The sequence below is a fragment of the Dama dama genome, chromosome 17 (assembly GCF_033118175.1).
Source record: "Dama dama isolate Ldn47 chromosome 17, ASM3311817v1, whole genome shotgun sequence".
Lineage (NCBI taxonomy): Eukaryota > Metazoa > Chordata > Mammalia > Artiodactyla > Cervidae > Dama > Dama dama.
This window is the reverse complement of record NC_083697.1, coordinates 32215266-32241959: the sequence shown is the minus strand read 5'-3', so window position 1 is coordinate 32241959 and position 26694 is coordinate 32215266. Positions and strand designations below refer to the sequence as shown.

The 26694-nt window shown below is 39.9% G+C and overlaps 1 pseudogene; it reads right to left on the bottom strand.

The window, feature by feature from the left end:
• Window positions 1–11767: 11767 nt before the first annotated feature.
• Window positions 11768–26694, bottom strand: part of LOC133071836 (nucleolar RNA helicase 2-like) — a 49104-nt pseudogene continuing 34177 nt past the window's right edge.

Here is a 26694-nt window from a genome sequence, read left to right as displayed (position 1 = left end):
TGTATATATCCTTGGGAGTGCAAGTGGCCTTTCTAAGAAAAGCTAAAGAACATAATAGAAAAAAAACACCAATAGAAATGATTTCAAAGGTTTTTCATGATCATAATGATGATGACAATGATAAAGATGAAAGAAGAATTAAAATCGTATCTTTAATATGCAAATAAGTGTTCTGCTGAAAGGATGCATTCTGAAGGTTGAAAGAGTTATAACATAGGGGGAGAAATGGGAGAATTTTCAATTTGTACATTTTAAAAAAGAAGAAAACATAGGACAAAGGGTCATTTTTACTTTTCTCTGTATTTTCTGGGTTTTAATTTTTCTATAATAAACACACACTTCTAATTTGTTCATCAGAAAAAAAAAATCTTTTCCAAGCAACACTAAAGCTTTAAAGCAGGCTAAAGGCTAAAGTATAACTCTAAAAAAGAAATGCTCTTAAAAATCAATTTTAAGAAGCTAATTATCCCAATTGAAAAATAGGCAAAGGACAGTAGTATAAAAAACAGTCCATAAAGGATGTAAAAATGGCCAATAGGCATAATAAAATATGTTTAATTTCACTAGTAATCAAAGAAATATATATTAAAATAATCCTGAGATCTCATAATGGTCTGTGAAATTGACAAAGATTAAAGAGAAAAAGAATGCTCAGAGCTGGTAAGGGTTTGAGGGAACAAGGTCAGAAGCAGTGCAAGTGATGCCGCAGGACAGAGAGTGGGGCACAAGAGGATGGTCATATCCCAGGTCACGTCCGAGTCCCTGGGACAGCCGCCACTCGTGGGTTCTTGGCTCTGCACAGGAAGGAATTTAAGAGCGAGCCGTGGTAAAGTGAAAGAAGGTTTATTCAGGGAGAAATACACTCCACAGACAGAGTGTGGGCCACTTTAGAAGGCAAGAGAGGCACAGGAGACCTGAAAGGCCCATGGGTAAGGGGTTGCCTTTAATTATATACATTATTCCATAAAATGTATTTTTCTTGCCTTTATTTCATGCTTATTTCTACAATGGTGACCATCTCATCTGTTGTTATAATGAAGATTCTTACTTAACTTGCATTCTATTGACAGCAAATACGTGATGGATTACAATTGAAATGTAATTTCATTCAAAGGGTGCACAATTTGTATACATTTTTCATTTTAAAAGTACATTAGTGGAAACAAGAAAAATTTCTATGTACTTTTATTTATATTTTTAAAAGTTACTTTTCTTCTAACATACTTAAAAGCAGATATTAAATCGAAAGGAAAATACAAATTATAACAAATAGCTAACATTTTTTAAAAAGCATTTAAATATATCTTGATTTTGAAAAATATTTTATAAATTAATTCAGTCATATTTAATACTTTATAAAATAAAGCCATTTGCAGTTCTAATACTAAATGTACATCAGGTTTCCAATGTAAGAATTAATATCTTAATTTCATTCATGTTATACCTGGACTGCAGGTTCTTAAGTTTTTTGGTCTCAAGACTCCTCAAGATACTGAAAGTTGTTGAGGACTCCAAAAAGCCTTTGTGTTAGAATTAACACTGGGAAGTTTTTAAAACACAAGAATTTAAAAAAAAAAAAAAAGAATAAAAAGGAATTAAAAAAATAATAATAAAAAAAACCCACAGGAATATATAAGCACAAATTCCATTAGCTCTCAGAGCACTGATGACATTACATGTCTTGCAACCTCTACAAAACTCCACTGTATACTCTAGAAAGCATGAGAATGAAAGGGCAGATAGTCTTTGTAGTATTAAGAAAAAATAACGTGCTCTCTAGATCCTGAAAAGGTCTCTGGGACTTCAGGAGTCCCCAGAACCACTGATCTATAACCACATAGTATAAATTTAAGAGTAAGGTGAATCATCTAATATTGCAACACCGTCCTTGTTCCTCTGGGCCCCTGCTGCAGACACTGTTCTCCTCTGAACACCTCTCCCTCCATAAATTGGCATCGGAAGAGAAGCAAGAAGATGAGCACTTGCCATTACTACTAAATGATTCTTCACTATGCAAGGATCTGTTTATTGTATTAGCGCTCTCTGACCGGAAGACTGACACGTTCATTTGTCTTTTCTCTTACTTAAGCACTTCCTCCGTTTGCCCTTGTGCCCTGAAGAGAGTTAGTTCCGAGAGCTGAGCCAGCTCTCTGCCACATCCTGAGTGCTCCTTGGGCTCTTCTCATGCCTGGCCAGTGACTTCTCAGTATCTTCTACCTTGAAATTTAGTTCTATTCTGGAGTTCTCCCTTCCTCAGGGTGGTGCTGCCTCCCCCATTTCTGATGGCTATCCTAAAGTCCCAGGGGTTATATAAAATACTGAGTGGGATCTTCAGGGGAGCAAAGTAGGTCTTCTCTGGCTTTCTATAGCAGCCCACGCTAGGTAACCTGAGTTACTCTAGTTCATGGTACACTACCCATGGGTCTCACTTCTGGAAATGCTGAAAGCCCATCTACATATGGGTTTGCATCCTGCTGTCCCTCAGCACGCGAGGCTGGTGATGCCGCCAAGACTGCAGCAGTCTCCTCCCATCACTGGCAGGGGCCTCCCACCCCCTTCTGCTGCCCGGTCCTTCTCTTGGACTGGAGCAGACCTGCTCCTTCTCTTTCTTCTGAAATAACTTCCTTACCTGCAAAATCTTCTGGATCCCCTTCCATCCCCTCGTCAGATGGGGTCTCTAGTCTCCTCCCGCTTAGCTCTTCCATGCCGTTGTCCTGCTGGCCTTCCCCACACACACCTCAAAACAGGGTAGGAGTTGGCTCTAATCTTGGATCCCTCAAACATCAGGAAACATTTGGTCATATCACCCCCTGCACAGGGTTCATTTCAGCCTGTAGGGGCATAGTACAAGGACTTTAGGGGCTTCCTTGATGGCTCAGTGGTGAAGAATCCGCCTGCAAAGCAGGAGCCACAGGCGACATGGATTCAGTCCCTAGGTTGAGAAGACCCCCTGAAGGAGGCCATGGCAACTCACTCTAGTATTCTTGCCTAGAGAAATCCATGGACAGAGGAGCCTGGTGGGCTACAGTGCCTGGGGTCGCAAAGAGCCCAACATGGCTGAGCAAGTTGGCACTCACGCACAAGAACTTTATGCTACATTTTACACTTCTCCTCAACTGCAAACTCTTCTCCCTCTCTTAGGCTCAGAGCTGTTTATCAGGGTCAGTGGCAGGGCTGATGAGGTACCTGCTTTATTTATACCTTCCTGGTAAGCCTCTGCAGGCTTACACCAGAGTCCTCGGGGTTTGTCCTAAAAAGGTAAAGTTGCTTTTCTCTTTGCCTCTCTGCTCTGTTTCTTGCAAGTCTCCAGAGGAGCAAGTACAAGCCCCATGTTTCTGAGTCGAATAGGAGAACATTCCAGGAACGAATATTGATTCCTCAATATTATTGAGGAACGAATATTATTCTGCCACCTATACCTTACTCATTAGATTTTTTTTTTTTTTTGGTGCTTTTATTTATTTATTTAAATTTATTAGTTGGAGGCTAACTACTTCACAACATTTCAGTGGGTTTTGTCATACATTGACATGAATCAGCCATAGAGTTACACGTATTCCCCATCCCGATCCCCCCTCCCACCTCCCTCTCCACCCGATTCCTCTGGGTCTTCCCAGTGTACCAGGCCCGAGCACTTGTCTCATGCATCCCACCTGGGCTGGTGATCTGTTTCACCATAGATAATATGCATGCTGTTCTCTTACTCACTAGATTTTGCTAGTGAGTAAGTAGCACTGTTAAATGTTCAAATAATTACTTTTTACTCATGAAAGTAGATCAACAAAGGATCTTTTTTCGAAAGGAAAAGGATCCTTAGTAGTTTGCGGTGCAGTCACTGAGGTCATTTTAACCATTCTGCTATCCTGGCAGGCATAGGATCGAGGTCCCCAGGCCACGCTGAAGTGGGACGCATGTACGCAGTGCTGGCGGTGGCCCCCCTGGTGGAGCTGTAGGGCTTGTTGCTTTAGTAAGCCCCGCCACCACTAAGTTGTTCAGCCATCCAACCCAATCTGGTCTCCCTCCAAGTCTTCCTTATCCTCCTCACCTTGCAATTGCTCTCTGCTGAGCTTAGCTGCTTCCCCAAGGCTTCTTCAAAGGCCCTCTTACGTGTGCATCCCCCTAGTTTCTCACACTGAGGACTACTTCAAAGGCTGGCAGCCCTGGGAAGGGAGGCCTGACAATAAAAGAAATCCCAACGGGAGAAAGGTTTGCTTTGGCAGCTGCCTGATGGTTCTGTAGGTGGCGAGGCGCCTGCTCCAACCTCTGCAGCTCACTTGCCCTCACAGCTCATTCCAGATGTTTTCTTTTGGTCTGGCTCCCTCCTGGGCCTCTGGGCCCCCACTTCTAGCAGGCCTATGTAAATTTTAGTGAGGCCTCAGCTGCTCCTGCCGCCATTGATCCTTTTATCTGCTGCCAACAGGAGACTTTCTTAATCTTGCTCTGAACCACACTCAGGAGGGGAGAGGCTCAAACCCTCTGAACGTGGGGCCCATTACTATTTGGTTCTGCAGCTTATTCCAAGGCCACAAGGCTTAGAAGGAGTGCGTTGAACAGCCCTTCTACCAGAAAGCCTGCTCCATCATGTGTTTCTTCCAAGAACCCCTTGTGGGCCTCCATCAAAATCCTGAGCTCCAGCAAGAATTATTATTTCTTTGTGCAGGGCTTGCAATACATATATATTTTTAAATCACCCTGCAAACCAAGCTAATCACTGACTGGATTCACCTTAGTAGTAGTCGTGCATTGTTAGTCACTCAGTCTTGTCTGACTCTCTGCAAGCCCATGGACTGTAACCCGCCAGGCTCCTCTGTCCATGGGATTCTCCAGGCAAGAATACTGGAGGGGGTTGCCATTCCCTTCTCCAGGGGATTTTCCCCGACCCAGGGATCAAACCCAGGTCTCCTGCATTGCAGGCAGATTCCTTATGGTCTGAGCCACCAGGGAAGTTTCTTACTGATATCCAATTGAGGACCCCTGACTGACTTGCCTAAACTAGGAATTCCTGACTCCAACTGAAATAATTTTGACCTTCTCTTGCAGTGCTGTTTTATTTCAAATGTTTTGAAAACATCTGAACCCTAAAGGCCAGAAAATAGTCCTCACAGCTCCAAGGATACGTGCATAGACATGTATGATACCCTGGGGGTCTCTGACCTTCAGGTAAGCTCGGACATCTGGCCAAGTTGAGTATTGAGTCCTTCTCTTGATGAAATGTGGCCCACACAAACTCATTTCCCTGAAGACCGTGCCACAGACCGTCACTACCATGAAGTGGGTTCATCAAGGGCCATAAGAATGCAGGTACCCTTTGTTCTTCGTGGTTCTGTCCAGAGGCTGCTTCCCCTCCCAGAGCGCTCCCTCGGTCACCTCCAAGGGCTGTTCCCATTCCCCGCTGCTGCCCTCACACCAGAAAGTTCAGATCAGCTGGACAAACACCATGTGCCCAAGTTAAAGCAACAAAGACCTTTCCTGGGGCCTCAAGCTTTTTGGTGATAAGAGATTGTTTCCTAAAAGAAAACAATCACTTAGAGCCTCAACCACCTGCTGAAAAACACTTCCTGCCTGTCTGATGCAATTTGAGGACAAAACCTGGAACAGAGCATTCTGTAAATTGCTTTGAATTGGTTAGGAAGTAAGTTGTCCTTGTATCCTTTTCTGTTTGCCCTGAGCTAACTCAAAAAGTAATAGAGCAGAGGGGGCCGATGGAAGCTCTGCCCATGTAGATTACACCATGATATGGGCCAGCAGGATAATTTCCAAGAGATCCAATGTGTGTGTTTAAAAACAAAACAAAACAAAAAACCACTGGAAATACAATGACAGGGTGAAAATTTATTCACCAAAGTCCTCAGAGAAAGCAAGCTCTGGTTCAAAGGCATAAAGTTCCCTGGGCTGGGAATTAGAACCTCTAAGAGGCATCCTTATAAACGGAAACAAGAATAGTTGGCCAACTAATCGTTTTCTAAGGAAGACAAGTGCAATTAATGACTAAACTTTAGTTTTCCTTAGTGAAGCAAGGCCAGAGCAAAACTTTTGGGTTGACAGAGGGACTCTGAGGTCTTGCCTCACATCCTACATCCCTGCCCAAGCTCTTGGCATCTCCAACTAGTGACCTGAAGAGTCTGAAGTATTGTTGAAATATTAGTTGAAGGAGTGCCAAAGCATTAGCTTGCCAAAAAACTTAGCCACATGTTTGGCTAAGACCCTGGACCTGAGGACTTGCCCATCTTGGAGCTCTGACCAGCTCATACTGCGGAGATAGCACTGTTCATCAGGACAGTTCTTTAAACTAGATGATTCATGTTCCTTCCAGATTTACCTCTTGAGGAGTAAGTAGGTATAAGTGGGGAGATCTTAGGGCAAATCTATATGTTAGGGATAAAAGAAGGAGCAGGACACCTGTGCAGTCACTCAGCCAATTCTCACTAGGCAACAGGTATAAAGTTATTAAATTCTCTAGTTCTCTTACCCCAGGCATCATCTCATATCAGCCAAGACCCACCTGAGATAAGTTGACTCCACATAGAGAGTCTCTGGGCCCCACACCTAAAGCTCCCTCCCCCCCGCCCCCCAGTGCCAGAAGGAATTAGGAAGGCATATAGCTATGGATGAAGAGACGAGGTGGAGGAAAATGGGCCTAGGGAACAAAATCATCTCTCAAAGATGCTGACGCGGCATCTGGTCTGTAGATTCCTCTGTTGAGAGCCCAAATGTGTCTAACCTCCCTTGTGCCTAGTTATTTGCTTAAGGCCCTTTGACCTACAATAGAGCCCCCAAACCTACTGAATCTGTCTTTATAATAAATTTGCGTTGGGATTCTGTCCCGTGTAATTTGCCATTCCTACACCCAAGCACCCAGCTCTGCAGGGGGAATTCTTTGTGTATCCATCCTCTCTATTAACATGCATGTGTCATTTGTTGGCTCTTGCACCCCAGGAAAGGACAAACTCCTTCCTGAAAGTTCAGGCTCAGAGCACAGCTCTATGAACAATGACAGCAAGCGCTGGAAGCTTATATTCAACCACCAACATGGTCTGGCAAACTTATATTTACCACCAACATGGCCTGGCAATCCTCTGCCTCCCCACAGCCAAGCCTTGGCCCCTCTATGGTGAGGGATCCTCTTGGGCTTTGCTCAAATTTTTCACTAAGATGAAAAGCCAATTTGGTGTATTATAGTTTGTCTTTTGGGGCAGAATAAAAGACATTTTGCCAAAATTAAAACGGAAAATTTGGAGTCAATCTTGATATTTTTTTTTAAATGAGGGAATGTCTCATGTTCATAGGTGTGTGTGTGTGCGTGTGCATGTGTATGTGTGTGTGTGTGTGAGTGAGGGCAGGCTCACTGAGTCTCAGTTAGTGTCACTGGCTGCTCAGATGTTCTGAACACCAGATAAATATAAGAAGAAGTATACTGATTTGGTCTGCATATTGGGTTGGGATTGTTCAACTTGGAGAAATGAAGCCTGAGGGACAATAACCTGAAGAAAGTCACTATTTAAATATTAAGTTCACAAAAAATGTTAAACGGCTTCAAAATGGCTTAAAGACTTAAGTAACATGACTTAACTTAACATGACACCATAAAACTCCTAGAAGAGAACATAGGCTTTTGCCTATTCTCCAATATAAACCGTAGCAATATTTTATTAGATCATTCTCCCAAGGCAAAAGAAATAAAAGCAAAAATAAACAGATGGGACCTAAGCAAATTAGTAAGCCTTTGCACAGCAAAGGAAACCATAAATAAAATGAAAAAGCAACTTACAGACTGGTGGAAAATTTTGCAAATGATGTGATCGACAAGGGCTCTTTTTCCAAAATATACAAACAACTCATACAACTCAATATAAAAAAAAAAAAAAACTCAATCAAAAAATGGGCAAAAGACCTAAATAGACATTTCTCCAAAGAAGACATACAGATGGCCAACAAGCTCATGAAAAGATGCTCAACATTGCTAACTATTAAAGAAATGCAAATAAAAACTATCACCTCACACCGGTCAGAATGGCTATCATTAAAAAATCTTCAAATAATAAATGCTAGAGAGAGTGCAAAGAAAAGAGAACCCTCCTACACTGTTGGTGGGAATGTATATTGGTATAGCCACTGTGGAGAACAGTATGGAGGTTCCTTAAAAAAACTAAAAATAGAGATACCACATGATTCAGCAATCCCACGTCTCAGCATATAGCCATAAAAGGCAAATAATCTAATTTGAAAAGATACATGCATCCAAATGTTCATTGTAGCACCATTTACAGTAGACAAGATATGGAGGCAACCTAAATGTCAGATGAATGGATAAAGAAGATGTGATACATATGGAATTGCTCAGCCATAAAAACAATGGAATAATGCATCTGCAGCAACATGGATAAACCTAGAGATTATCATGCTAAGTCAGAAAGAGAAAGACAAATATCATATAACAGCACTTATACATAGAATCTAAAAAATAATACAAGTGAACTTATTCACAAAATAGAAACAGACTCACAGCCATAGAAAACAAATTCATGGTTACCAAAGGGGAGAGAGCGGCCAGAATGGGTAAATTAGGAGTATGGGATGAACAGAAACACATTACTATACAGAAAATAATAAAACAACAAGGATTTATTATATAAAACAGGGAACTGTACTCAATAAATTGCTTTTTTTTAAAGTGAGATACAGCTTAAACTGATGCATGAAGGATTTCTGTATTAATGAAAATCTGTATTAAATGTGAAAATCTCACATTAACTGTGGAAATCTGTATTAAACATGAAAATGGATTACACCAAGAGACAATATGGAGTCTTCTCTAAGTGTCACTAAAATAAAATTTGTCAGTTATGGATAGTTTAGCACTGGACCTAATGGAAGGAATAAGGGACATCTTTTCTCCTATTTTTAGTTGAATTAAAAAATCCCAAAAATGGATCTCTGGCTTTAATCTACTTATCTGCTATGGACTTGTAACCAACCACAAATTGATTGTACTAGAAGAGATTTCTTAATAATACATTATTTATGAGGAGAGCTTATGTGGACTAGTAAGAAAAAAAGTTTTAATGTATATATAATTTATGTGTACTCGTTAAAATGAGGCTATATTTTTAAAAACAACCACATCAAAGAAAATTTGGGAGAAAGCTATATCTCAGCATCTTTTGGACACTTGAGAATAACAATCTACATTTTATTAATTTTTAAATTTTTTTCACTTACATTTTAAAGTTGTACCTCTTTCCTCCGTTCATTTCTAGTCTGTAGTCATGCTTCATAGGAAGCCATGACTATGACAACAGCCCTTGCCATGTGCTAAAGGGCTTATCTACCCTGCTTTGCTTCTGCATTAAAAACAAACCTGAAGGACATCACTAATTATTACAGAAATGTAAATAAAAGTTACAATGAAGTAACACTTCACACTGGCTAGAATGGCCATCATCAAAAAATCTACAAACAATAAATGCTAGAGAAAATGTGGAGTAAAGGAAACTCTCCTACACTATTGGTGGGAACATAAACTGGTACAGTCACGATGGATAACAGTATGGAGGGTCCTTAAAAAACCAAAAATAGAACTACCGTATGATCCAGTAATCCCACTTGTGGGAATATATCCAGAGAAAAATCATACTTCAAAAAGATACATACACCTCAGTGTCCATTGCAACACTATTTAGAATAGCCAGAACATAGAAGCGACCTAAATATCCATCAGCAGAAGAATGAAGAAAGAAGATGTGGTACACATATACAAGGAATATTAGTCATAAAAAAGAACAAAATAATGCCATTTGCAGCAACATGAATGGGCCTAGAGATTGTCATACTGAGTGAAGTCAGACAGAGAAAGACAAGTATCTTCTATGTAGAATCTTAAAAAAAAAAAGATACAAATGAACTTGCCTACAAAAAAAGAAATAGAGTCACAGGTGTAGAAAATAAGCATCTTTATTTTTATGGTTACAGAGGGTAAGGGGGTGTGAAAGATAAACTGGAAGACTGGGATTGACATATACGTACTACCATATATAAAATAGATAACTAATCAGGGCCTACTGCATAGCATAGGATATTCCACTCAATACTCCATAGTGGCCTGTATGGGAAAAAAATCTGAAAAAGAGTGAATATATGTACATATATTGATAAAACAGATCCACTTTACTATACACCTAAAACTAATACAATGCTGTAAATCAACTACACCCCAATAGAAATCTAAAAACAAAAATCTAAGGGAAGTTCCCTGGTTGCCTAGTGGTTAGGATTTTGGGCTTTCACTGCCCAGGGCCCAGGTTCAATCCCTGGTTGGGGAACTAAGATCCTGTAAGCCATGCAAAGCAGCCAAAAAAATTAAATTAAAAAAAAAGAAAAAGAAACAAACAACATCAGACCTGAGGATTCATTAGTATTTAATATATGATAAAAGTAGATTGTTCAATAAATGATTGTGAGAAAATTAGTTAACTCTTTGGGGAAAAAATGATGTTAGATCTTTACTTTGAAGTATAATTCAAAATAAATTCCAAATAAATTAAGTGTCCAAGATAAAAACAAAAGAGCTGGCTAATCAGTCTTTGGAGGGAGAAATCTATTATAAACAAAATGATAAAGGTGGAAAATATTAAAAAGATTTAACAAAGATTCACAATCTAAATGTTAAAAACTCTTGTTGATTAAATATACACACATGTAAAATGAAAGATAAATCATATTTTAGGGGAAAATCTTTGCAGCATATGTGAAAAGTGATTATCATTAATATATAAAACTGGCCTTTCAGATAAATAAGGAGGAACTCATCAATAAGAGAAATAGAGAGCATAAGGGAGAAATTCCCAGAAAAAAAAGGCAAAGACTAAATACAAATATGAAAAAATGTTATTTTCATATAAATAATTTGATGAGATATAATTTTCAAACCCAAAACATTGACTGGCATTAAAAAAGAGTAATTGGACAGTGGCAAGGGTAAGGGAAGACTGGCACTCACCCAGCAAGCCGGCAGGAATGAAATGGGCTTTTTTCTGGATAGCAATGAGGTGATGAGTGATAGTTGCTCAGTCATGCCTGGCTCTGCAACCCCATAGACTGTAGTCTGCCAGGCTCCTCTGTCCATGGACCTCTCCAGGCAAGATTACTGGAGTGGGTTGCTATTTCCTGCTCCAGGGGCTCTCCCCGACCCAGGGATCCTGCATCACAGAAGAGTCTTTACCATCTGAGCCACCAGGGAAGCCTACTATTAAGAGACATTTCTAAGCATAAAGACAAGTCAACTTAAAAAGTATCAGCAGATACATGCTTGACTTTGTCTTATAATCTATAGACAATACATTAGAATATGTAACAAATCTATACACCTTTTCCAAAGGAATATCCAAGACAGAAGTAGCAATAAAGTTATAAATGACAGTCATCAATCAGATGAAATAATTTAGATGAAGCTTTTCTCTCTTGAAGAAAAGGGGACTGGGCAAGTGGTCAGGAAGGAAATACAGTGTGCTTTTAACTTTGTATGAAAAATAATGCTCAGTTCCACATTGCTGAACATAGTTCTGTTTTTGCCAAATAAATCCTCTACTTCAAATTATTGTCCAAATGCTTTATTAAAACTCTGCTTCTGGCCTTTGTTTTAGAATCTGTCACTTTTGTTGCCACCTCCTGATCTCTGTCCCCTGAAGCTTCTACTTCTTTCCTGCTGTCCCCTGACACCTCAGTTGCCCTCGCGCTGTCCCCTGAAGCCTCGATTGCCTTCCCACTGTCCTCAGAAGTTGTGATAGCCTTCCCGTGGACCTTCTACCTCTGGTTGTTCTGTGGCCGCAGAAAGCTGCCAGCGCTGTGAATCATGCCACGTTTCCTGTACTTCTGTTACTGATGCAGTAGGGATATCAAAGCAAACACCCTGCTTTCCTTTGAGAAAGACCATTCCCTTCACTTTGGAATCAATATCCTCACCCAGCTGCTCTTTAAGTTCTTTCCAAGCATAACTAATGTTTGGCATTTCAGTCAAGCACCACTAGATCATGGTCACAAAACCTGCTTCTGAGTTGATCACGGAGTGCTGGTCTACGGACGTGGCACCAGAAATATGGGCTCCCTTCTCCTCAGTCAGCTTCTCGGCTGACTGCTTGAAGTGACCAATCCCAGTGGGAGGCCCAGAGTCCAAGAGCCTGATGGCATCTCTGCTAGAAGATTTTATTATCTCTGTTGCAGAAGGAACACCTATTCATTTAAATTTAATTCCCACTTTTTGCTCCACTTGAGCTAACTGGTATTCTTCTTTGTGCTGGTAAAAGCAGATGCAAACCCTGGTTCTCTCAGCTCTACCTGTTCACCCAGAACGATGAATGTAGGATTCCACATCCTTTGGTGGAAAACTTTGAACAACCAGATCAACCTCGGGGATGTCTAACCCACGTGCAGCAACGTTGGTTGCAATCAAAACTCCAAAATCACCATTTCTAAAACTTTTCAGGGTAATTTCCCTTTGCTTCTGTGGAATGTCTCCTTGTAATGACTGGGCATCCTGTCTTACAGCCACATTCTGTGACAACTCCTGGGCTCTTCCTTCATTTCACAAAATATGATAGTGCGCCCTTGAAAACCACTGTACATTTGGATCACGTCTCCAATAACTGCTGCCCTCTGAGTCCAGTGGTACTTGATAGCCAGATGCTCTACAGTTATTGCCATTTTCTGCATCTTTTTACCAATCAGGTCCACTTGTTCATATGTAGATTTCATGTATTTCTTAGCAACATTATATACCCAATAGGGGCAAGTTGCAGAAAAAAGCAATGTTTAGGGATTGTCTTCTGAATCTTTCTTGTATGCCACACATAAAATCTCTTCCACTTGATCAGCAAAGCCCATATCCAACATCTGGTCAACTTCATCCAGGACAACATGCTTAAGTTTGGTGAGATCTAGTTTGCCATTCTGCAGATGGTCTTTGATACGACCTGGTGTCCCAACCAGGATATCGATCCCATTCTGCGTGCATTCAATTTGTCCTCCATAGGGAGTTCCACCATAAAAACAAGCCACTGCCAGCTTTTTTGTGATGTCACTGAAGTCTCTACTTATTTGACTTGCCAACTCCCTTGTGGGTGCAAGAACCAGTACCTGAAGGGCATGCTTCTCTTCTGATCTTGCAGTTCTCCAAGAAGTTTCTCAATCAAAGGGATAGCAAAGGAGAATGTCTTTCCAGTTCCTGTCTGCACCTGTGCAATCAAATCCTTCCCATTATAGACATGGTGAAACATCTTTGCTTGTATAGGAAACAGGAAGGTCAACCCACAGGCTTTGAGAACTTTAATTAGATATGGGAAAATTAGAGAAAGCTCTTTCTTTTTGCTCCACGTCATTTCATGCTCTAAGTCACTGTTTTCTTCACTGGCAGCTTCCTTGGAGTTGGAGTCAGGTTCAGAATCAGGGAACCCATTCTTGAGGTTGGGGCTTTTCTCTTGAATTTTTCCATTTATTTCTATGGACCAACAAACTTAATACACACTTATTTCACCCAGTAATTTCACGTCTGTGTATTCAAGGGAAGGAAATAATGTTTATATGAAGATAATTATCACATCATAGTTTAAAACAGTGAAAAATTAGAAATAATCTAAATACCTGAAAAGAGGGAATTGGTTATATCAATTATTATGCTATCTATAGACTAAGATGCTTTCATTAACAATCATTCTGCAGATGAGTACTTGTTGACATGAAAAAATATTCGACCTACCTCTAAAGCTAAAATTATATGTGAGGCATGACAGTATTGGGCTTCTCAAAGGAACTCAACCATGAATATTTATTGGAAGGACTGATGCTGGAGCTGAAGCTTTGGCACCTGATGTGAAGAACCGACTCATTGGAAAAGATGCTAAAGCTGGGAAAGACTGGGGGCAGGAGGAGAAAGGGATGACAGAGGATGAGATGGTTGGATGGCCTAACTCAATTGACACGAATCTGAGCAAACTTGGGGAGATAGTGAAGGACAGGGAAGCCTGGAGTGCTGCAGTCCATGGGGTTGCAAAGAGTTGGACTTGACTGAATGACTGAATAGCCAAGGTGGCTCAGTGGGTAGAGAATCTGCCAGCAATGCAGGAAACACAGGAGATGTGGGTTGTGATCCCTGGGTCAGGAAGATCCCCTGGAGGAAGGCACAGAAACCCACTCTGGTATTCTTGGCTTGGAGAATCTCATGGACATAGGTGCTGGTGGGCTACAATCATAGAGCTGCACAGAATCAGACACAGCTGGAGCGACTAACCATCATGTAGCACATGTCAGTATTAGCTGCATCCTTCTGTATGTTTTGAAACATGCACAACAAAAAGGTTTCTCTGAGAATAAAAGTATGGTTTTCTTTTTCCTTCTTTTGTGATTATTTTCTGAAATTCTGTCTACACTGGGACTATAACACATACCAGAAAGAAAAGCTCACTTTTTGATAATAATTAAAAAAGAAGAGGGACTTCTTTGATGGTCCAGTGGTTAAAATGCCACACTTCCACTGCAGAGGGTACAGATTTGATCCCTGGTCAGGGAATTAAGATTTCCACATGCAGTGCAGCCAAAAAAAAAGAAAAGAAGAAGGAGAAGATGAAAGAAAAGTTTTTCTTGTACTGAATAAAAATGAAAATACAATATATCAACTTTAAAAAATTATAGGAAAAAAAAAAAAAAACAAAGTAACCCAAATCTAGGCCTATGAACCAACAGTCAGAAGTACACTAGTGCTCCCATGATTATTTTGTACTTTAAATTGTAAACAGCTTTGAAATCAAAGTTCAGTCCTTGAGCTGACTCCAGCACCCTGCTCTGGCCTCTGAGCTTCGTTCCCTGTGGCTCCTTTCAAGGAGGGTGTGGGCAACCCTCCCATGCACCAGGCACCAAGTGCTGGGCTAGAAGGAAAGCTTAGGTTTTCAGCAATCAAGGAAAGGAGGTGCCTGAAGACACACAGTAATGATAGATTGCCCTACCTTCAGTTTTTGTATGTTAGAAGTTGCATGTGTAAATCATATGCCTGCCATGCTATTTATAGGTGTTCTAATCAGAACCTTCCATATTGCAGCAACTGAGGAATCACTAAGGAGTCAGTTAATTAATAGAAGTTGCACAGCCAGCTACAAGAAAGATGCCAAAGGAGAAACCAAATCAACAAAGAAGGGTTTATTCCTTGTAAGGGAACTGTGGTCCCCAAATTCAAGATATACATCAACTTAGAGGAGATGTCTAAGGCAAGAAAGCAGGAAAATATTCCATTCTTTCCCTCCCCTTTGGAAGTGTGTTTTCAGGTTTTCCTAACTGATATTATTTTTCATGAGTAACTTCATCTGATAGACAATGAGCATATTCTTCTTTGTTGGTTAGGGTCAGGAGGTTGTAACTTCTTATTGTATCATCTTGGTGGAAAGGATTCTCTGAAGCCACTTAAACCATACATTGTTGCAAAACCTTGAGCTGTGGGGCACAGGAGAACAATGGATAAAGAATAAACACAGGATGTGTTCTTCACTCTGCATTGTGTAGTGTTAAAATAGCACATTGAGAAGTAATGGCTGCTGGTGCCATAGTGACAGGCATTCACACCTGTGCTGTGCGCTATTTTCAGGTCTATGAGAAATAGGCAACCAAAGGAGGTCTAGACCTGGGTACCTTCTCTTTGCTCAGTTTTAAGGAGAGCTGAAACTGAATCCTGTGGAGTATCGTATGAAACTCTTGAAATCAGGGTTAAAACTTTCCAGCATGCACGGTGAAAAAAATTATAATCACAATAACAACTTCAATGTGTTAAATGAGGCAGTATATTTTTTAAAAAAAGATCAGAGGTTTGGGATTAGACTTAGTTCAAATCCTTGTCTGTTTCTTATTAGAGGTGTAGCCTTCACCTCAGTGAATTTCAAGGTCTTCGCTATAAAATTGGAATAAAATCATGTATCAAAAAATTCATAAGGTGCATAGAGCCTTATGCTGCATTTTCAAACACACTCTCTCATTTGATCTTTGCAATTATCCCAAAAAGAAGATGTTGTTAACCCTAATTTATAGTTGAGGAACCTGAGTCTCAGAAATTGAAATGGTGACAGCTTGTACAACTCAATAACAAAACAACAAACAACCCAACCAAAAAATGGGCAGAAGACCTAAATAGACATTTCTCCAAAGACAACATACAGATGGCAAACAGACCCATGAAAAGATGTTCAACATCACTAATTATTAGAGAAACACAAATAAAAACTACACTGAGATACCACCTCACACCAGTCAGAATGGTCATCATCAAAATGTCTGCAAATAACAAATACTAGAGAGGGTGTGAAGTAAAGTAAATCCTCCTACATTGTTGGTGAGAATATAAATTGGCACAGCCACTATGGAGAACAGTATGGAGTTTCCTTAAAAAAAAACACAAAACTAAAAATAGAACTACCATATGATCCAACAAATGGAAGGGAAAAAAGTGGAAGCAGTGACAGATTTTATTTTCTTGGGGTCCAAAATCATTGCAGACAATGACTGCAGCCATGAAATTAAAGATGCTTGCTCCTTGGAAGTAAAGCTATGGCAAACCTAGACAGGGTATTAAAAAGCAGAGACATCACTTTACCAACAAAGGTCTGCGTAGTCAAAACTATCATTTTTTCCAGCAGTCATGTACAGATGTGAGAGTTGAACCATAAAGAAAGTTGAGCACTGAAGAACTGATACTTCTGAACTGTGGTGCTGGAGAAGACTCTTGAGAATCCCTTGGACTGCAAGGAGATCAAACCAGTCAGTCCTAAAGGAAATCAGTCCAGATTTCTGGAAATATTCATTGGAAGGACTGGTGCTGAAGCTGAAGTTCCAATACTTTGTCCACCTGATGTGAAGAGCTGACTCTTTGGAAAAGACCCTGGTGCTGGAAAAGACTGGGGGCAGGAGGAGAAGCGGGCAACAGAGGATGAGATGGTTGAATGGCATCGTTGATTCAATGGATGTGAGTTTGAGCAAACTCTGGGAGATAATAAAGGACAGGGAAGCCTGGTGTGCTGCAGTCCATAGGGTCACAAAGAGTAGGACATGACTGAGCGACTGAACAACAACATGATCCAGCAATCCCACTCCTAGGCACACATCTTGAGAAAACCATACTTCAAAAAGATACATGCACCCCTGCGTTCATAGCAGCACTGTTTACAATAGCCAAGACATGGGAACAACCTAAATGTCCATCTATAGAGGAATGGATAAAGAAGATGTGGTACAAATATACAATGAAATACTACTCAACCATAAAAAAGTGAATGAAATAATGCCATTTGCAGCAACATGTATGGATGTAGAGATTATCCCACTAAGTAAGAAAGAAAAAGACAAATATATATCACTTATATCTAAAATATGACACAAATGAACTTATCTACAAGACCAGAAACAGACTCTCAGAGAACAGACTTGTGGTTGCCAAGGGGGTGGGGGGTGGAGGAGGGATGGAGTGGGAGTTTGGGATTAGTAGATGCAAACTAGTATATATAGAATGAATAACCAACAGGTTCCTACTGTATAGAACAGGTACCAATATTCAATATCCTACAATAAACCATAATGGAAAAGAATATGAAAAAGAATATACAATATATATGCATTATGTAGACAACTGAATCATCTTGCTATACAGCAGAAATTAATACAATACTGTAAATCAACTATACTTCAACAAAATTAAAAAAAAAAATTAAAAACGGAAATGGAAATGTCTTGTTCTAAATCACACAGGATAATGACATGTATCTTCTGACTCATTGTCCTATGCCCTTTCCACAAAACACACAAAATATATTCTAGCCAACTAGCAATAAGGAAAAACTAACAAAAAGGAACAGGAGCTAGTTGGCTCTAGATAAGGCTCCTCTCTGCTTGACCCCAGAAGCCAGTGAGCTGGGGCTGAGCTGAGAAAGCAGCACGTGACCATGAAGGTGGCCCTCTGCTTACAGAAGTGAACTCAAATCTAAATTGGTCTAGTCAATTAGGAATGTGATTCTACCTACAGGAAGAGGATTTTACACATTAGCACTCCTAAAATTGTATGAGTGGAAGATGGTCTCAATTAATTTGTATTGCAAAAACTGATTATAACATAAGACCAAGGTTTCAGCCTGAGCCACCATAAAAGCTCAACAAAATAAGAGCTAATTCCACAAAGCTAACTTTGCCTTTTGTACTCATGGGTAGTTTCATGACTCTAGTCTGGATCATTAGCTCATTTTATTACCTGTGGGTTCTTTCAGTCTCCATTGGGTCCTCTCTCTGCCAAATTCTGCCTGGTATTATAATTCAGGAGCTTTGAGAAACATGAAATTTATGGTCTGGGATTTTTCTAGTTGTATAATGCAATGCTCTTAACTTCATTTTAAAAAAACTGCTTCAAAATAACTTTGGAGGGTAAATTTTGTCATGTGAGATCACATTAATGATGAATTCTTCATAGGGTCAAATGTCCATACCTATGGTCTAAAACATCTGTTCCAAATACAATTCTCTTGATAGTATAATTAAAAGCTTAAACTCTAAAGTAAGAGAGAACTGGGTTCTAAACTCAGTTCTAACTGTAGGATCTCAGAGGAATTATTTACATATCCTCAGTTTCCTGATCTGTAAAATGATGACAAGGATTGTATTTACCTCATAGAATCATTAGGAGGCATTTGAATGAAATAATGTTTGCAACATGCTTAGTAAATCCTGGAAAACAGTCATAATTCAAGAACCTTACTGCTATCATTATTCATCAAGTGTTTATTTTCTGGTGTCTCAGTGGTAAAGAATCTGCCTGCCAATGGAAGAGATGTGGGTTCAAACCCAGGGTCAGAAAGATCCCCCAGAGAACAACCCACTCCAGTATTCTTGCCTGGTAAATCCCATGGACAGAGGAGCCTGGAGGGCTATGGTTCATAGGGGTCTCAAAGAGTTGGACGTGACTTGGTGACTAAACAATAAACAATATCTGGCAAATACTGCAGCAGCAGAAGGCGGTTCTACTCAGGAGGCTAAGGTGACCAGTGCCTGGTGCATAGCTATTGCTGAAGCAGCAGTAAGCTTCTGATAGTAGTAAAACAAACCAAGGGGGGTCTCTACGGAAGACTCCAACTCTGAGAAAGCTGCCACCTAGAAAAGTCACCTGATCAGGAACAATATCCTTAAATTATAAAAAGTATCAACAATTGAATTTCAAAAAGGCAACAAACCAAAAGAAAATTCACAGAAAGAAATACAAATATTGAGAAAAAGAATACATGAAGACGATTCGAAAACAAGATTTCCTATGCTTTATACTTTCTGTAGATACATATTACTACAATAATTACTATTTTTGTGTTACAAAAATCTCCATAGAACTAAGGTTTAAGATATCTATAAATGAAGCATTCAGTCTCCTCCTCTACATTTCCCCAGTTACAAGCACATGTTGGAATTTCATCATGATTTGGCTGCAAAGAAAAGGCCCTATTGTGGTCATCTCAAAGAGTAAGGCTTGGCAGGGCATTCTGTAGGTAAAGAGAACATTAAATCATCATTGTTAAACAAGGAAGAGAAAGAAAAGAAGGTTTGAATTTCAAGAACGGGATTATAAATTAAATCAGACTCAAAACAGGTTTGGGGCCATGTTTCTTTCACATTTTCCAGTCCTCTTTGTCTTCCAATAGTTCATTCTTTTATGATGGGCTCCCTTCCTGGGAAGTTACCTGATTCAGAATCCTGGACATTAGTCTTTCCCTTGCATCTTCAGGTCAAATCACCAAGTCGCGTGTCCTATCTCTTAAATAAATCTCTAACTCAGTGTCCTCCTTTCCAAAGCCACCATGACCACCTTCACTGAGGTCCATGGATTCTGGGGATAACTTCCTATTCAGTCTCTAAGCATCTGAGTCAAAACATACTGGATTTTTATTACCAAAAGACATCACTGACATGTATTTCATGATTCCCTGACTTATACTTTATGCTTTCATCATATTTATGTTATTTAACGTTATTTTTTCATAAGTTCTTTTTAAAGACGACTACTATAATCAGGGGAAAATTATGTTTTCAATCTGATAAATCAAGGTTAATCTGTAGAAGGGTATCAAAGTCATCAAACCAGGAATGAGTTTGACATTATTAAATATACTGTATCTCTATTATGAGTACTGAAAGAACTGATAGACATTTAATTGAGGATTTTGTGTACAGTTTGGAGTAAAAACTAAAGGATCATGTTGTGCTCAAGTAGCCTCTCCCCCACAGGTAAGCAGACCATATTTCCTGAGTGGTTGAGGACAATTCTATTTCATACTTGTTGTCCTAGAATGATCATTATGTATCCAACTTGGGGAATAAATTTTATCATCACTATATCTAGAATGGTTATACCATACAGTATGTTTCCCCCTGTTTTCTTGGAAGAGGATTCCCGTACTTGGGAAGTACCCATCATGTGGGATTCCGGGAAGGCTGAACCCCACATGGCAACTCTCCCAACCTTTATCCTCCATAAGTAGACACATGCCTCCAGCACGGCCAGTCGGAATAACCCCTATCTTGGACCACAGTTTAGGAATAAGCATATAAACCAAGCTATCCACCAGAGTCCTTTCTGAAACAGTTTTACAGGCACTTTCTGGAAAAATTCTCTTTTATCTGGGTTTGTTCAAGTGGTTGGATATTAGCATTGGGGTTCCAGGGACTTCTTAGCCTACCAGGTAGAGAAAGATTGTCTCCAAGTGAGAGCACCACAATGACATCACTGACCATGCCTCACGTCAGCCGCTTACCAGTCTCCCCAGTTGAATAAGACATGACATTTTGGGGCTTCCTTAGTGGTCTAGTGGTTAAGAATCCACCTGCCAATACAGGGGACTCAAGTTCGATTCCTGGTCCAGGGAGATCTCACCTACCCTGGGGCAATTAAGCCCATGCACCACAGCTACTGGACCAGGGCTCTAGAGCTGCAACTACTGAGCCCACGGGCCACCACTGCTGACGTCCAGGCATCTAGAGCCTGTGTTCTGCAGAAAGAGTGGCCCCCACTCACGACTCGAGCAGGACCACGTGCAGCGACGAAGACTCAGCACAGCCAAAAACTAATAGATAAATCAATCTTAAAAAAGAGACGTGATGTTTTAATAACCAGTTTAAATGGCTCTAATTAATAGAACTATCAATTAGTCCAGCTCTCCTTCCAGTGTATAACAGGAACCCCCGAAATGAAATCAAACATCATATGGAATCCCATAAAGGCAGAGGTTTCCATTCTTAGTATTTCTCTAATGGAAAAGAGAACACATATTAGTTAAAGCACTTAATAATACTTATTAACTAAATGTAAATCATTGTTACAGTTGTAACCACAAGGGAGTAACCAGCGAGTTTGAGGTGCAGCTCTTGCAAACTACAAGGGAAGTCTCAGAGGAAGAGAGTATGCTCAGTTGCATCTTAATGACTCTTTCTGAGATAAGAACCTGCTGGGAAGCACATGACTCCTGGTTACACGTGGCTTATCTGCCAGATGCTGTCTAATTTGCACCCTCTTTCTGACCCCACCGCCCCCCCGCAATCTCCACAGATTCAGAAACTGGCCTGAAAAGAGGTTCTGCAAAGAGGTGAGACGGCTATTTTTGCACATCGCTCGGTAAATTTTAAGAGCTGAAAATGTAATTAATTTTAGGCTACCTCAAAATATCCCCGAGTCAAAACACCTGCATCAAAGAAGCAACTTCAAAGTGCCAGGTATTGACTGCCTCTTTCCGTCTGGTCTTGCCCCCTTAATTTAGTTTCCATCCAGACTCTTGAGGGAATTTTATAAGATGAAAACCTGATCTAATCATGACCTTATTTAAAGTCCCTCTGGCTCCTGTTTTCCTTTCTCCCACCCCATCCCTACGTGGTTTCCCAGCTCCAGTTACGTCAAACCATATGCAGGTCCGCGAATCCCTACGTGACTCATGACCCCATGCCTCTGCAAACCCTCCCCTGCCTGACGAACTGTTCATCTTGGGTCATCTCCTCTGAGAAAGACTCCTGGGTCTCTCCAGACAGGGCTAGTGAGGTGCTTCCTGCTCTGGGCTCCCTCTGCATTCTCTGCTGATTCTCTAATATCACACTTACTCCTTCAGGAGGCTTACTTGTCTCCTATTTGCCTCTCTTGCTAGGCTATGGACCCTTCAATGGCAGAGGATATGTCTTCTTTATCTTTGTCGCCTTTGAACTTGGCATAGTGCATCACGTGGCAGTTGTTCAATAAATGTTTGTTGAATGAGTGAATTAATAAATGCATATATCAATGAATAAATGGGTAATATATTGAACATAAGAAACCAACCATAATAGAATGATTACACTGGATGTCTCTCACGGCTACACAATTTTTAATTTGTTCATGTGAAATTTGAAGTTGTTAGTTTCCTGCCTTCCCCACAGAGGGAAGGAACATTTGTGCTAATATTTAGAGTTTGAGAATAAAGTTCTGTTCATCAATCATCAGTTGTCCTTCAAGGGCATGATAGCTCATTTGCCCTTTGATAGTTCATTTGATATTAAGGACTCCACTTGATTTAGAAGTTTCCTGGATATTAAATTAGATAATACATGTAAAGGACAGAGTATGGCACAAGCGGCTATTGTTACTGTCATCGCCAGCATCATGAACAGCAGACTTAAGGAATCATGCTGTTGCATATAGCAGCAGAGCCCAGAGGTTAGAGAGCACAGCGTTTGGAATTAACTGCCTGGGTTTATATCTTGCTTCCACCACCTACTTGACTATTGGCCTTTATAACCACTGAAGGGTAGGGGAAGGGGATAGGTAGGGAGATTGGGATGGATATGCACACATGGCTATGTTTAAGACAGTAACATGGAAACATACATTACCATATGTAAAATAGATAGCCAATGGGAATTTGCTCTATTGCTCAGGGAGGTCAAACCAGGGCTCCGGAGCAACCTCGAGGGGTGGGATGGGAGGGAGGTGGGAGGGAAGTTCAAGTGGGAGGGGACATGGGTAAACCTATGGCTGATTCTTACTGATGTTCAGTAGGAACCAATGCAATACTGTAAAGCAATTATTCAATTAAAAATAAATACATAAATAAAGTAAAAAGAAATAAAATGGATAACCAGCAAGGACCTAGCGTATAGCACATGGAACTCTGCTCAATGTTATGTAATTATTCAATTAAAAATAAATACATAAATAAAGTAAAAAGAAATAAATAAAATGAATAACCAGCAAGGACCTACCGTATAGCACATGGAACTCTGCTCAATGTCATGCTGCAGTCTGGAGGGGAGGGGAGTTTCAGGGGAAATGGATACATGTATAAATATGGCTCAGTGCCTCTGCTGCTCACTGAGACTATCACAACATTGTTAATGGGCTGTACACCAATACAAAATAAAAAGTTTGAAAAAAAATAATAATCATATGTCTGTTCTGAGCTGGAGGGTAGGGGGAAGGGATAGACTGGGAGTTTGGGGTTAGCAGATGCAAACTATTATATATAAAATTGATAAACAACAAGGTCCTACTGAACAGCACAGGGAACTATATTCAATATCCCATGATAAACAGGGAATGGAGAAGAATATCAAAATGGAAATATATATATAACTGAATCACTTTGCTGTACAGCAGAAATTAACCCAACTTTGTAAATCAACTATTCTTCAATAAAATAAAATTTTTAAAAACACAAAAATTAAAGATATCTTAATGATTTCTGAGTCTGAGTTGCCTAATCTATAAAATGAAGATGTATGCATTTAACAAGCATTGAGAGATTGATTTTTCTGTGTCAAGAATTTTTCTAGGTGCCTGGGATCCACAGCAAATAAAATGAATACCCCTGATCACATGAGGTTTACACTCTCGAAATAAAATCTATCAGAATAAATGAAATGTTCATAATAATTAAATTTTTATGGTGATAAGTGCCATGGTTGAAAGAAAAGCCAGGATGTGGATGGGGAGTGGGACAAGATTGCACTGTAAACAGAGTGGCCACAAAAGGGGACATGTGTGTGAATCTGAAAGTGGAGAGAGAGAGAACGGGGCCACGGTGGGAGTGTGGGCACAGCAAAGAGGTGAGCATGGCCAAGTCAGGGGTCGGGGTGGAAAGTACTACCCTGAAGTCAGACATCAGGGATGGATCTTGGAGGCCTGTTGTAAGGACTTTGACTTTTCTCTGAGTGGAATCCCATTGGAGGGTTTTGAGCAAAGGTGGGACTTGACTTATAGGGTTACATGGACGATGGTTCTGAAAATGAGAAGGATGGAAGCTAGGAGGCCACGGTAATAATTCAGAGTAGATGGTAAAAGGGACCTTCATGGCCTGTGATTGTGATATTTTCCTTCCATCTCACAGGAAATGGTTATAATTACTTATTATATCAGAACTGCAGCTTCTGGGAAATTATTGGACTCCAGTATATAAACCTATGACGCCTACGATGCGAGTGGCAAGTCTTTACTTATGCCGTATGCAACCTGCGGAACCACGTGTGTTGGGGGAGAGAGAAAGAATATTAAAGATGACTGCAAGTTTTTGGTTTGAGCAACAGGAAGGATGAAATTTCCATGAATTAAGAAGAGTGAGTGCTGACTCAGTGGTAAAGAATCCTCCTGTCGATGCAGGAGACATGGGCTCGATCCCTGGGTTGGGAAGGTCCCCTGGAGAAGGAAATGGCAACCCACTCCAGGATTCTTGCCTGGGAAATCCCATGGACAGAGGAGCCTGGTGGGCTACAATCCATGAGATCACAAAGGAGTCGGGCACGACTTAGGGACCAAACAACAATGAGGAAAATTGGTGGTGGCAGGAGATTTATTTTGAGCATGTTGAATTTTACAAGTGTGATGCTGAGGATAATAATAGAACTTGTCTCTCAGGATTATTGTGAAGATTAGTTGGCATGTGTTAAGCATCAAAAGCTATCAGTAGGTGTTCAATAAATGCTAAATCTTGGACTTCCCTGGTGGTCCAGCAGTTTAAAATCCACTTGCCAATGTAGAGGACATGGGTTTGATCCCTGTTATTCCATATGCCACCACAACTACTAAGCCCACAGACCTAGAGCCTGTGCTCCGCAAGACAAACCACCATGCAGAGAAGCCTGTGCGTGCAGTGAAGAGTGGCCCCCACCTGCCACAACTAGAGTAAACCCACGCACAGCAACAAAGATTCAGTATAGCCAAAAACAAAATCAATTAATATAAATAAATAAATGCCGGAGTCTATCATTGTCAGGTAACTTGAGTTTTCAACATACACATTTAAATTTAGACTGTAAAAAAATAAAAATAAATATTTAAACTGTACATATATATATATATATATACACACACAATATATATATAAGATCATAGATGCATATATGTAGTCATAGGATCATCTTCTATGTGGTTAGCATTCCAGGCTCACTATTCCAAAACATAATTCTAAAACAGCAATCCAGACTGATCTTCTACCATCAAATTAAAAATAATGAAGCTGTTATTTTATACACACACATCTGTCTGCCTTCTATCTATCTATCTTTGATAAAACATGTGAATGTGTCTGTTTGGAGTAGGGGTGGCATTTGCTTTACAAACTCCTCTGTCCTCTTCTCCTGCTGCACACATGGGTTCTTTGTCCTGACAGAGTAATAATATACAAACAAGCAAGAATCCACTGAAGAATAAAATTGATTATCTTTCAGAATTCCTTTTCTGTTTCTTATCAGACCTGACAAAACAGGACTGCTCAAATCTAGGTTGTAAAAATGAAATTACATTTTGGTTTTTATCACCTGTGATACCATTGAAGCAGAATATTTTGATGTGACTGTTTAAAAATTCCCCTGTCAGCATGTAACAACACGTTTGTTACCATCAAATTTGGCAGGTTTCTCTCCCACTGGCTCTTCTTCTCTGGACCAGGATAAGCTACACTAAGAAAATAGTTTTTGGTAAAGTTAAATATTTTGAAAAATACTCTCTTTTGAAAAAGCAACAACAGCAAAACTCTGTAGAATTAAGTGGTGGCAATTTGGGGAGAGAAAGAAGTCAGAGATGCTAAATAATCTAACACGAAGACATCTTAGTACCAAACTGTGCCAGACACGGCTTAGGATTTATGCAGAGCATGTGCTTAGTAGGCATCGTCATCCCTCTCTAAGCTTCCACCAGGTATTCTCTTTTGTACATTAATACCTTTTGAAGTTATTGAATGGTTAATATTTTAATATACATTTACATATGCATATAGAAATATCCAGTTGGGGAATACTTTTTGTTTTATATAAACATGTCATGTATTTTTGCCAACTTATTTAAAATTTTTATAATGTAGGTTCATATATGAGAATAAATGCTTATATATATAAATAGCATAAATAATAAAGGAATGAATACCTGGGGTGCTCAACTTAAGAAAGTTAAAACAAAAGGCTTCAATGTGCCCAGGTCACCGTTTATGGTCAAACTGCCTTCTCTCCTCTGAAAGATAATTATGGTCCTACTCTCCTAAAATTGGCACTATTTGTTCCCTTACTTACCTTTAGTTTTATTACATATATATGTATTTATTCATTATTTATAGATGATAAAGTTTTTGACCTTTATATATAGGTGATTGTGCTGTAGTTATTTTTCTGGGACATGCTTTTTCCATCAATGTC